The sequence below is a fragment of the Medicago sativa genome, chromosome 1 (assembly GCF_051527215.1).
Source record: "Medicago sativa cultivar Bolivia chromosome 1, Bolivia_mono, whole genome shotgun sequence".
Classification (NCBI taxonomy): Eukaryota; Viridiplantae; Streptophyta; class Magnoliopsida; order Fabales; family Fabaceae; genus Medicago; species Medicago sativa.
In genome coordinates this window covers 48,610,223-48,622,830 of record NC_140749.1, presented here as the reverse complement: position 1 = coordinate 48,622,830, position 12,608 = coordinate 48,610,223, and the positions used below count along the sequence as shown (strand labels likewise).

Below are 12,608 nucleotides of genomic sequence, written 5' to 3'. Positions count from 1 at the left end.
CCCATCCACTCCGGTCGAGGTGGATATCTTCCTTAGCCGTGCAGCAAAAGCTCTTCTCCCCCCTCCATTCAGCCAGTAATGTCATTCTTGTTGGAACAAAATGTGTTTAACAATGAACCTTGAGAGTTTTGATGATAACAAGATATTAAAAATTGTCAATTGGACTAGCTAATATTTGTTCAAGTGTACAAGACCATAGACAAAATTTGACATCTTAAATAGGTTCTGGATGAACAAAAGAGAGCTAAGAAATCAACAAAAAGGAAGCTTAAAGCGTCTGAAGAGAAGTGCTCCTGAAGTCAAAAGTGCTCCTGAAGACAAAGCGCTCCTGAAGTGATGACGTCATCAGAAGCAAGTTCATCAGAAGCATCTCATCAGAAGCTAAAGATCACCAGAAGCTGAAGTTCATCAGAAGATGCAAGACTTAAAGCTTCAAGGGCTGTTCAATGGATTTAAACTCGTCTAAGCAATGCAGAAGACTGAAAATATAAAGCAACGGTCATTTTGAATGGATTTAAAGGCAATGGATGCTTATCTTCAAAAAGCGTTGACAAAAGTACAATTGTACGAAGTGTACAACCACTACCTCCACTACTCTGCTTTGTCTCTGCTACAAGACAAGAAAAACAGCTCTGCCTGCAACGACGTTCCTTCACAATGGGAATGCATTTCAAATTGATCCTTCATAAGACAACTACCATATCAGGCAAAAGATCATTGGTGATTGATTAAGCTTCAAACGACCCTTTTTTGATGTGCAGGCAATTTCACAACTTCTCTTTCACACCTCTATATAAAGGAGTGAAGACTTAGAGAATGGTAATCAGACTCAACAACAATTTACAAGTGCCAACACTCTGCTGAAATTGTTCTGCATTCAAAGTTCACTTAGAATTTCTGTTTCAAAGTACATATCTTAGAAATTCTAGAGTCTTAAGAGTCCGTATCTGATTTGTATTGTGAACACCACTGATTGTATATCAAGTGTTCAACCTCAAACATTTTTCTTTGTAATTCTGTTTAATTAGAAGTCTCTTGCAGTTGTGCTTGAGCATTAGAAGTCTCTTGATTGTGTTCAGGAGCATAGGAAGTCTCTTGCTTGTGTGCTTGAGCAATTTGAAGTCTCTTACTAGTTGTAGCAGTGAGCAGTTGTAATCAGATATTACATTATAGTGAACTCTCCTTGGAAGTGCAAGGGGGACAGGACTACTTCCGATTTGTGGAAGGAACCTGTATAATTGCTTTGTGTCATTCTCTCTCTCTCTTCTCTCTCTCTCTCTCTCTCTCTCTCTCTCTCTCTCTCTCTCTCTCTCTGTTTTTATCCGCTGCAAGTTAGTTCTGAACATCACTTTAGAAGCAGTCTCTATTTGCTTCTGAACTGTGAGTTTCAGCTTAAGAGAAAACGAAGAAAAAGCTAACACAATTCAATCCCCCCTTCTTGTGTTTTTCTCACCTTCAATTGGTATCTAGAGCCTTGGTCTGAGAAAAACATGTCTGGTGAATCCTCTAATGTTGGACCTGCGCACAACAATGCTGTTCCATTTGACTATGGCGACAACAAGAAGTCTAACTTTGGAAAGATTCCTAAGTTCAATGGAGATCCTGAAGAATTTTCTTGGTGGAAAACCAACTTCTACAGCTATGTCATGGGGTTAGATGAAGAACTATGGGACATACTTGAAGATGGTGTTGGTGACTTGGTTCTTGATGAAGAAGGAGTTGTTGTTGACAGAAAGAAACACACTCCTGCTCTGAAGAAACTCTACAAGAAGCATCATATTATCAGAGGAGCACTTGTCACTGCTATACCTAAAGCAGAGTATATGAAGATGAGTGACAAATCCAATGCTAAAGCAATGTTTGCTTCTCTCTGTTCTAACTATGAAGACAACAAGAAAGTCAAAGAAGCAAAAGCTCTTACGCTTGTTCATCAGTATGAGTTGTTCAAGATGAAGGATGATGAAACTATTGAGGAGATGTACTCAAGGTTTCAAACCCTAGTCTCTGGACTACAAATACTGAAGAAGAGTTATGTTGCTTCGGATCATGTTAGCAAGATACTAAGAAGCTTTCCTGCTAGATGGAGACCTAAGGTTACAGCTATTGAGGAAGCTAAAGATTTAAACACTTTGAGTGTTAAAGATCTTGTCAGCTCTGTCAAAGTTCATGAGATAAGTCTTAATGAACATGAGCATGCTAAGAAGAGTAAATCTATTGCTCTACCATCTAAAGGGAAATCATCAAAAGCTTTTAAAGTTATTGAATTTGATGATGAGTCACCTGATGGAGACTCTGATGAAGATCCTACTGAGAAGATGGTTATGCTTTCCAACAAGCTTGAGTATCTGGCGAGGAAGAACATGAAGTTTCTGAGTAAGAGAGGTGGCTACTGTAACACCCCGTTTTCCCAACGTAAAAATTTCATAATAAATTATCAGAGTAAGTCACATAAACGGAATGCTACATCTCTTTATCATAAAATCTTAACAAAATAGATAATAATTTATCCTTCAAAAATTCATCAACGTAATATTTAAAGAAACTTCGCAGCGGATTTAGTTTAACAATAGAAATAGTCTCGGCACGCAGGCCTCATCATAAAAGTCTCATAAATCTTAGTTCAATAATAATTCTTAAACTTCAAAAGCAATACGTAAAGGAACAGAAAAATAGAATCAAAATCCCCATCCCGTTACGTATCAGAGCACCTAAGGACACAGTGAGAGATAGCCACCCACGACTGCAGCTAATCTTGATTACCTGCAAGTTACCCATACGAAGAGCAACATTTCCAAGCAGAGGGGTGAGATTTCTCAAACAAAAGTATTAAGCATATAAATCATATAAAGCACATTCAACAACTTAAATATCTTATAACTCATTAATCATATCTAACAACTTAAACTTCCTTAACTAGTATCATTAATCTTCCTACATTAGTCATAAACTATCATAACACAAATCATAAACATCTTCATATATCATCAATTACTAATCTTAAACATCATTATATAACATCAAATAATAGTCACCAACCATCATCACATAGCATCAATATTAATTATAAGCATCAACATGTAATTCACATAAGTATCATTATCAAAACATAGCATTACCGGAAACAACTTCATAATCAAATTCGTAATCACTTCATATATCAACATAATTATAAACATCAACTTATAGCATCCTAAGTACAAACACAACGTTATCATGCATCATCATAAATATATTCATAAAACATCACATATAGTCATATCATAATTCACGTAACATCTTATCATAAATTATATAACATCATAATCAATCATCAACATAAATGTCATAATCATTCGTCTTCATTCATCATAGCACTTCATTAATAACTTATCAACGTGACATCTTGACATCTTAACAACTTGACACTCGACAACTTGACATCTTAACATCTTAAATCATCGCAAAAACCTCTTGATATGCAAATGCATTTGGTACCAATACAGAGCATCAAGCTCCCAACCAACTTATATAAGCGTAAATAGGCTCTTCAGGGCATCAAACCCCCGACATAGTGAGCAAAAGCTCCAGGGCATCAAGCCCTCAACCAACTTATATGAGTATGCAATGGACTCAACTTTCTACAACTTAGACAACATTATGAACATCTCTCATAATTCCATTAATGTAGACAACTTCTTGGATATTTACAACTTAGACCGACTTATACAACTTCATTAAAGTTCAACAGCAACATAGATAGCATATGGACAGTTCACAACAATTTATCAAGGTTCAACAACAAAAAACAACAACAAATGCAACGTATAACAGTGCTTGAATATCATATCATCATTAAAGGAATGAATCATATCAACTTATCATAAAAAAAAAACATCATAAACAATACTTATAAACCAATACTTCTTTGCTAATATTCACTATCACCTAACTCGGCTTATGTGCAGCTTTAATCAGTCTAAACAACCCTCATTCTTAATTCTAGGATCACTCATTACTACACGTGCGAAAGGATCGCAAGCAAAACGAATTTGGGCAACTAACAGCATTACTCGCAATGGTGAGTGTTCTTGCTCGCAGTGGCGAGCATCTGGGGTACTCGCAATGGCGAACGATTCTGCTCGCAGTGGCGAGTTCATTGGGTTAGCTCGCAATGGCGAGCGATTCTGCTCGCAGTGGCGAGCGATGACAGTAGGCTCGGGCAGAATCCTAAAAATCTCAACTTTTCATCTATTCTCATGTTTCTAACCATCAAACTACTTCTAATAACATTCCTATGGGATATCTAAGGTCTGTTTATGATTCTCTCCTCAATTCTACAGTTCTTCATCATCTAATCATCAAAATCGCTCATAAACCCTAATCCTCTTAATCTCACAAACTCTCCCCAACTTGTTAGATGTAATCTAGTGATTTAACAACTTAATATTAATGGAAGATAGTCTCACCCTCACCTTAATATGCAGAAATCGCAGCTTCTTCTCTCCTAGGTTCTTCTCTTCTCTTTTCTCCTCTTTTTCTCCAAAACTGAACGTATGTTGTAAACTATTCTCTCAACCTAGCTTCCTCTATTTATATCCTTTCTATTCTTTCTAAATCTATTTTGGGCCCAACAACTTATTCTTCTTTCTATTATAACCCCCAATTCTACTTACACTAATAATTCTCATATTCTAATAATTAATATTTCTCTACTAAATATATAATAATACACCAAATAACAAATATATATCTATAACAATTAACAAATATATTATGCTAGTAAATACCAACATATAACATAACAAAATATCACTCAACAAAATATATTAACTAAATTATAAAAAGACATCTAATCTCAACAAATCATATATCCCTCATATACATATAAATATATTGTAAAACTAATTAAAATAATTAAATATAAAGGAGGCGTTACAGCTACAAGAGCTCCAAGAAAGAAGATCATAAGGGTTGCTTCAACTGTAAGAAGCCTGGACACTTTATTGCTGATTGCCCTGATCTTCAGAAGGAGAAATCAAAGGACAAGTCAAAGAAATCAAGTTTCAACACAAGGAAATTCAGAACGCAGATTAAAAAGTGTTTAATGGCAACCTGGGAAGATTTGGATAGTGAATCTAGGTCTGAAAAGGAAGAAGCTGAATAAGATGCTAAGGTAGCTGTGGGGTTAGTGGCTACTGAGACTTCAGAAGCAGATCCTGACTCAGACTCTGAAGATGAAAATGAGGTATATTCTAAGATTCCCAGAGAAGAACTTATTGAGTCTCTTTAAGAACTCCTTACACATTTTGAGCTTAGAACCAATGAGTTGAAGATTTAAAAGAAAAATATGTTGTTTTGATGAAACAACAAGAATCAACTCTATTGGCACTTAGAGGCTTTGACTTCATTTGTAAAACTTAGGCTTAATTGCACTTTTGGCCCCCTATCTTTCCAAAAGTTGCGGTTACGATCCCCTAACTAATTTAAATACAAAACAGCCCCTTAAGTATTGATTCTTTAGCAGTTTTGGCCCCCTGGTCCATTTTTGACCTGATCTTTGCTGATATGGCACCCACACCCCTTATGTTTGGTGCCACGTGGATATTATTTTATTTTTTATTTTTTTTAAAGCTTGCTGATATTTTGAAATTAGAGAAATTTAAAAAAAATGGAAGAAATTAAAAAAAAATGAAAAAGAAAATAGACCCTTGCAAAGCAACACCCTTTTCAGATCAAACCCCTTTTCAGAATCACCACCTTCAACTCTCCAAGCAACTCTCCTCCGCTTATCAAACTCAATCGCATCCTCTCTCGCCGCAACACCATACATTCCTCCCAAAACCGCCACCATTGATAGGGCCAAACCGCAAGTGCACGGCCTATCGAAGTAATAGTAGTAAGTAGAGTATCGTTCCGCTAGGGAGTTGGTCAATCTAATTAACTTTTATAAAATGATTAGAGGAGGAAAAAGTTTAGTAAAAGGGAGGTTTGTTTGCTGAAGGTAAATAACAATATTAATAAAAAGCCTTGGGATCATTGGTTCATCATAACAACGAATCTTTTCACAAGCAAGCCTTAAACTTATAATTATGCGTTAATCTTAATTACTAGGGACAAGTTTCTCTTTACCATATCACAGCTCCTCTCGAAGTCAGTGAGTGTATCCCTCCAACAACCACACCTATTCTCATGGGTGATTGCCTTTGGGACCCTTGAAGATCGAAACTTTATGTGTCCCAAGGTTTGCTAAACTATTCTCATGTTTCGCAAACCTTGTTTAAATTCACTTGTTCGGATATCAAGCTCCGCGTTCACTTTATGAATTGATATTTGTGATGATGAATTAACCATTATCAAACCCTCCGCGTTCGCTTCCACAGTTTGATAATAATTAATTCATGTTAAAACGGTGAATTTAGATTAGGAATTAAGGTAACAAATAATTAGGGTTTAAGGCTTGGCATGATCTGGATTACGTCATTAGACTTATCCAACGATCCCAAGACAAAGAAGTCTACTCACCCATGTTCATCGTAGACATGGGGGAAGAAGAGAGAATGCGATAAAGTAAATTGCGAGAAAAGAAAGTAAAAGGAAATAAAGACTTTATTGAAATAATACTGAAAATATGCAAAGTAAAAGGTGAATGTTTATGGTGGAGAGCAACTAAAAGGGCAAAATAGTAAAGCTGCAACAGGGTAACTTGGGCTTGAAGAAAAGCAGCAAAAGTGGCTTCTGGAGGTGGCACGGCCGTGCCACATGTTGGCACTGGCCGTGCCAAGCTTCTGACTTGGTGGGAGCATATTTTTGTCCTGTATCTTCGTATTTCTGCACCGTATTTGCTCCAGTCCTCTTTCTTTTGCTCCAAGACACCTTCCACCATATATTCGTTCCTAAAATATAATAAAAAGCAATTTAAAGTAAAACATTCTAAAAGGAAATAAAATGCAATAAAATAAAACTAAATCTTTAATAAAACTAAACTAAATAAAGCATTAAATTAGATTAATCTATGACTCATCAAACTCCCCCACACTTGAATCTTTGCTTGTCCTCAAGCAAAAGGCAATAGACATAGCAGCAACAAAAGATTAATCATGGCAATATTAAGAACACATGCCTCAAAAGAAAGGTTTTGCTTCAAGTACACTAATTACAGTTTCAAACATTTCTCATGAACCTATTCTACCCAACATCAAGTCTCAAGTGAGTGTGTGTGTGCAGTCCAACCTTTTTCTTGCTCCTGTATAAGACAGATATTATGAGGAACAGGTTCTATCCTTAATGCTAAAGTAACCGAGAAAAGTCCTTTCTTCATTTCATATAAGAGTGATGGGAATTCAAGTTAAGATTAAATTAATTTAACAATTAAGCACAAGGGGCTGCAGATGCTTAGGGGCTATCTATCCTCATAGGAAGTCTTCTCGGATGTAATTGTCCTTTCCTCCTAGATTCAAAATCACCCTAAACAGTGCTGCAAAATTATTTATTTGTTTCATCTCCGCATAGGAAGTCTTTTTTGGATGTAATTGTCCTTTCCCCTAGCATTGATGAGTTTGTTTCACTTTAAGTTCAAATTAGGGAGTCACCACCACAATTAGGAAGTTAGGGATTATCCTTCCCCCCCACATGTTGGTGCCATTCTCCCGCCCCATTTATCATTAACAAATTAAGAAGAATATAACAATTAAGAGCAATTTATTATTTTCCCACACAAACTTATACTACTTTTACTCTTAAGACTTTAAAGGGTCTAAGTTAACACTAAAGACAGAACGTGCTCCTTAAAATACCTATTCATACATTTACTCAAGGATTGCAACCGGGTGCTTTTCTCATTGGAGATTTTCACAATAAAACATGATATGGGTATAGCAAGAACACAAGAAACACAAGAAACTACTTTTATGTACAAGAAACAACCTTTAAAGAAGAGACAAAACAAAAAAATTTATGCCATATTTTACATTAAAAACAAGCTACTAGTCATGCCTCTTGCTATAAAAACAAAACAAAAGAATAAAGTTCAAGGGAGTTTGGGAACACTACGACTCTAGACACTTTATTAGCCCCCCCCCCCCCCCCCCCCCCCCCACACTTAGGGGAAGCATTGTCCTCAATGATTCAAAGAAAAAAAAAGAAATTAAAAGAAGAAGAAGTAGAAGAAGAAGAAAGAAGGAGTAGAAGAAGAGTAGGAGAAAAGAGAGAAGAGAGAAGGGAGGAAGAGGAAAGCTCACATTTTCTCATTGAGGTCCATATGGAGGACCTTGGAGATTGAATTGGTGCATCATCCTTCGGAGCATTTGATTGTTTTCTTCCGACAAGCGGTTGCCCCTTTGGACATCATTTCTCAGCCCCAAAAGTTCTACATCTTGCCTTTGTTGCTCGGTGGTTATCCTCTCGACCTCGGTTCGCATCCATGCCCATCTTTCATCATTATTGAGCTCTCCGGATTCATGGTCATGGTGCTCTCCCTCATGGTGCAAGTTTGCACCTTCTCCTTCTTCATTGTGCTCATGTACCTGTTCATTATCAACATACAACAAATTTTCCTCCACCTCGGTGTTAGTCCGAGATGGGTTAGGAAGCAAAAATAGAATAGGTACATTGAGTTTAAGGGCATATTGCATGGGTGGATGAAGCTTGATGATTTTCATATAGATTAGAGTCTCTATGTTAAGCCTATTGTTGCCCTCAATTGGTTTTATCCCCTCTTCCTCACTTATTCCAAACTTCCTAGCAATGAATGTGATAACCCCCCCGACCACTATGTCAGCTACAAGATTAGGCTTAGTTCCTATTGAGGCAAGGTAGTCAAGCATGTAAAAACAAGTATTCACGGGATTATTATGAAGCATAGCCCAAAGCATAAAGAGTTCATCCGTCATACATGTTCCTACTTCCTTCCTACCCCAAATGGTACAAGCCATTACCCTTTGAAGGTACCTAAGGACTGGGTTGTGAATTTTACTAGCCTTGTTGGAACGTGAAACATTTTGATTTAAACCGGTGATGCGTTTCCAAAAGCTAGCAGGGTCATAGTCTTCCAGCTTTAGAGCTTGATTCAAAGAGTCATGTATGAACCCCGCATTTGCGAAGCCCATTTCATTGCAAAAGTTTTCAAGGGACATCTCGTAATCAATATTCAAAAGCCGGAAGGAGACTCTATGATCGGGGTCATCGAAATTCAACTTATCTTTCTTGAATTGTATGGAACTTAAAAACTCATAGGTAAAATTTTCATACCCCCTCATAGGTCTAAGCATCTCACCCCATCCTAATCTATTCAGCAATTCAAAAGCATTGTCCCTAATCTCTAAGACATTCATAGTATGAGAATCAGGGTACCTACAAGGATGCAAAGGTTTAGTGATAAGAACTTTATACCTTTCTTTTTGGTTGCTATCCTTGAAGGTGATGCCATGATTTTTAGCCGGTGCTCTTTTCTTTTGTGGAGGACCTCCGGAAGAGCTTGCTTGCTCCTTGCCACTTCTCCTTGAAGCCATTGAACCTTGACCTTTGGTTGACCTTGAGTTTTAGGTGAAGGTTAGGGTTGGGTTTTATGTTTTAGGAAGGTTTATGGGTTTAGATGTAGAGATTGGTCAAGATTTTGTGGTGTTTGGGTTGGGTTTTGAAAGATTAGGGTTTTGGTGAATTGTGTGTTTGAGTGGATGAAAGTTGTTTTTGATTGGTGGTTCGTGTTTGTAATGAAGCTTGTGATTGTTTTAGTGAAAGAAGTGAGTGATTTGGTGGAGATATGAAGGTTTGAGGTTTGATAGTTATGGAGGTTTAGAGAGAGGTTTAGAAGATGAAAGAAGGTTGTGGTTTGTGAATGAGGGAGAAGAAGAGAAAAAATGTGAGTATATAGGGGCTAGAGGTCGGGCACGGCCGTGCCACCCTTGGCACGGGCCGTGCCAACATTCTGACTTTAGGGCTTCAATTTTGCTTGAAAGACCTGGCACGGCCGTGCCAGCCTTAGCACGGGTCGTGCCAACCTTCTGGTCCTGGGGGCTTTAGATTTTTCAGTTTTTCTTGAATCACACTCGGACAATTACCTACAAAACACTTAAAACAACAGAAAACAAACAAACTAAAGCAAATAAATGCGTGGGTTGCCTCCCACGAAGCGCTCTTTTAGTGTCATTAGCTTGACGGTTAGAAAGAGTCCTTAGAATGGATCAAAGATATCATATTGTGTAGATGACGCTATAAAACGTTCTTTCACAACATGATCGTTAAGCATGCAACAAGAGTAGAGAGCGGGACCTTTCATAACACCTTCCAACTCGTATCCTACCATAGTATCACTCACTTGAAAGACAATCCTACCAAGTTTAACATCTATAAGAGCTCCTGCAGTGGCTAAGAAAGGTCTACCTAGGATTATCGGGACGTCATCGTCCTCTTCAATGTCGACGACTACAAAATCAGTTGGGATGTATATCCCCTCTATTTTAACCGGTATGTCTTCAACAAATCCTACAAGTTTCATGGTAGACAATCAGCTAATTTTAATTCCATTTCGGTAGATTTCAACTCTCCTATCCCTATCCTTTTAAGAAGAGATAAAGGCAGCAAACTAACACTAGCTCCTAAGTCACATAAGGCTTTGTTTATGGTTTCATTCCCAATTTCACATGGTATGGCAAAGCTACCTGGATCTCTAAGCTTAGGGGGTGTCTCTTGAATGATTGCACTAGTTTCCTTGGCCAAGGCTATTGTCCCATTATGCTCTATAGCCCTTTTCTTTGAAAAAATTTCCTTTAAAAACTTGGCATATAGAGGCATCCTATACAAAGCTTCAGCAAAGGGAAGTTTAATGCAAATCTTCCTAAGTATGTTAACAAATTTTTCAAACTTACCCTCTAGTTTAAGCTTATCAAGATTTAAGGGGGATGGAGTTTTGTTTTCTTCAAGTGGTTTTGCTTCTTCTATCACCACTTTATCACCTAAAGGCTTGACATTTTCTTTCCCAATGTTTTTAACCTTAGCAAAAGTTTCGCCTAACTTACTACCCCCAAAAGATATGACATTAACTTGGGCTTTGGGATTGGCTTCGGTTTGACCAGGAAAGACTCCCGGTGTTTGGGAAGAGGTAGCCACTTGTTGGGCTATTTGGGCGATTTGAGTTTCAAGCATTTTAGAGTGAGTAGCAATAGAATCGACCTTGGTATTGAGCTTGGAAAGAGAATCATTCAGAAATCCGGTTTGGTTTTTAAGTTCTTGAAGTTGTTTGTTTTGGTTGGCAATAGAATTTTCCAACAAAATTTCCAAATTGGATTTCTGAGTGAATCTTTGGTTGTTTGCATAACCGGGTGGTGCTACTTGTCCATAGGGATTTTGGTTTTTATAAAAAATTTGATTTTGTCTCATCCCTTGGTTGTATTGAGCATAGTTCATTTGCTCAACACCATTAATAGCACTACCTAGTTGGCAATCAACACCAGCATGACCAGTTATACCACATATTTCACAAGAAGGCAGAATTGATAGCACTAACATTGAGTTTTTCAAGTTTTTCAGTTAGTGTATCAATTTTAGAAGCAAGGTGATCATAGGTAGAGACTTCGTGTTTACCTGCCTCCTTTTTGGAGGGTGAAGAACTAGTGATGGCTCTCTCGTCGGTCCATTTGTAGTGATTTTGAGCCATGTCTTCAATCAGGGCGTAAGCCTCCGTATAGTTCTTGTTCATAAGTGCTCCACCTGCAGCTGCATCAACAAACATCTTAGTGGTATAAGACAAGCCATTATAAAATGTGTGGACTATAAGCCACTTCTCTAGGCCATGGTGGGGACAAAGTCTTAGAATTTCTTTGAAACGCTCCCACGCCTCATAGAGAGATTCCCCATCTTTTTGATTGAACCGAGTAATTTGGTCCCTAAGTTTAGCAGTTTTGGATGGGGGGAAAAATCGGGCAAGGAATGCTTGCCTCATCTGATCCCATGAAGTTATGGAACCGACTTCGAGGGAATGGAACCAAGCGCTAGCTCTATCACTTAAGGAAAAGGGAAAGAGATGAAGTCTTACGGCTTCTTGGTTCTCCTTCATGGTTCCACTAATTCGTAGGAAAACAGAGATGTGAAGATTGGGATCCTCAGTGGGGGATCCCGAGAATTGGTTTTCCTGCACCAAGTTAAGTAGGGCAGGCTTTATTTCAAAGTTGTAATCCTCAACCGTTGGGTACACAATAACAGCTTGTGGCTCAGCCGTAGACGGCGTTGCATACTCTTTGAGAGTGCGATTGGCCATGATGCTATTATTTCGTGCGTCTCTCTTTCGTTTATGCAAATACCTTTTGATCTCGTTGATTATTACAACTCGATTTCTGGTTTTTCGCATAAAAAATTGAGAACCCAAGAAGTTAGTGATAACAGAAAAATAAAAAGAGAAAAAGAAAAAGAGAGAGAAGAAGATAGAGGATTCTAATCACTAAAGAAAAGCTAATTAAGTTAGTTAACTCCCCGGCAACGGCGCCAAAAACTTGATAGGGCCAAACCGCAAGTGCACGGCCTATCGAAGTAATAGTAGTAAGTAGAGTATTGTTCCGCTAGGGAGTTGGTCAATCTAATTAACTTTTAGAAAATGATTAGAGGAGGAAAAAGTTTAGTAAAAGGGAGGTTTGTTTGCT

At 37.8% G+C, this 12,608-nt stretch overlaps 1 non-coding gene across 1 annotated transcript; it reads left to right on the top strand.

The window, feature by feature from the left end:
- The first annotated feature begins 11,759 nt into the window (after positions 1 to 11,759).
- LOC146954992 (small nucleolar RNA R71) lies at positions 11,760 to 11,866 on the top strand. Its single transcript, XR_015025107.1, has one exon. It is a non-coding gene; the product is annotated as a small nucleolar RNA R71 (small nucleolar RNA).
- The last annotated feature ends 742 nt before the right edge of the window (positions 11,867 to 12,608 follow it).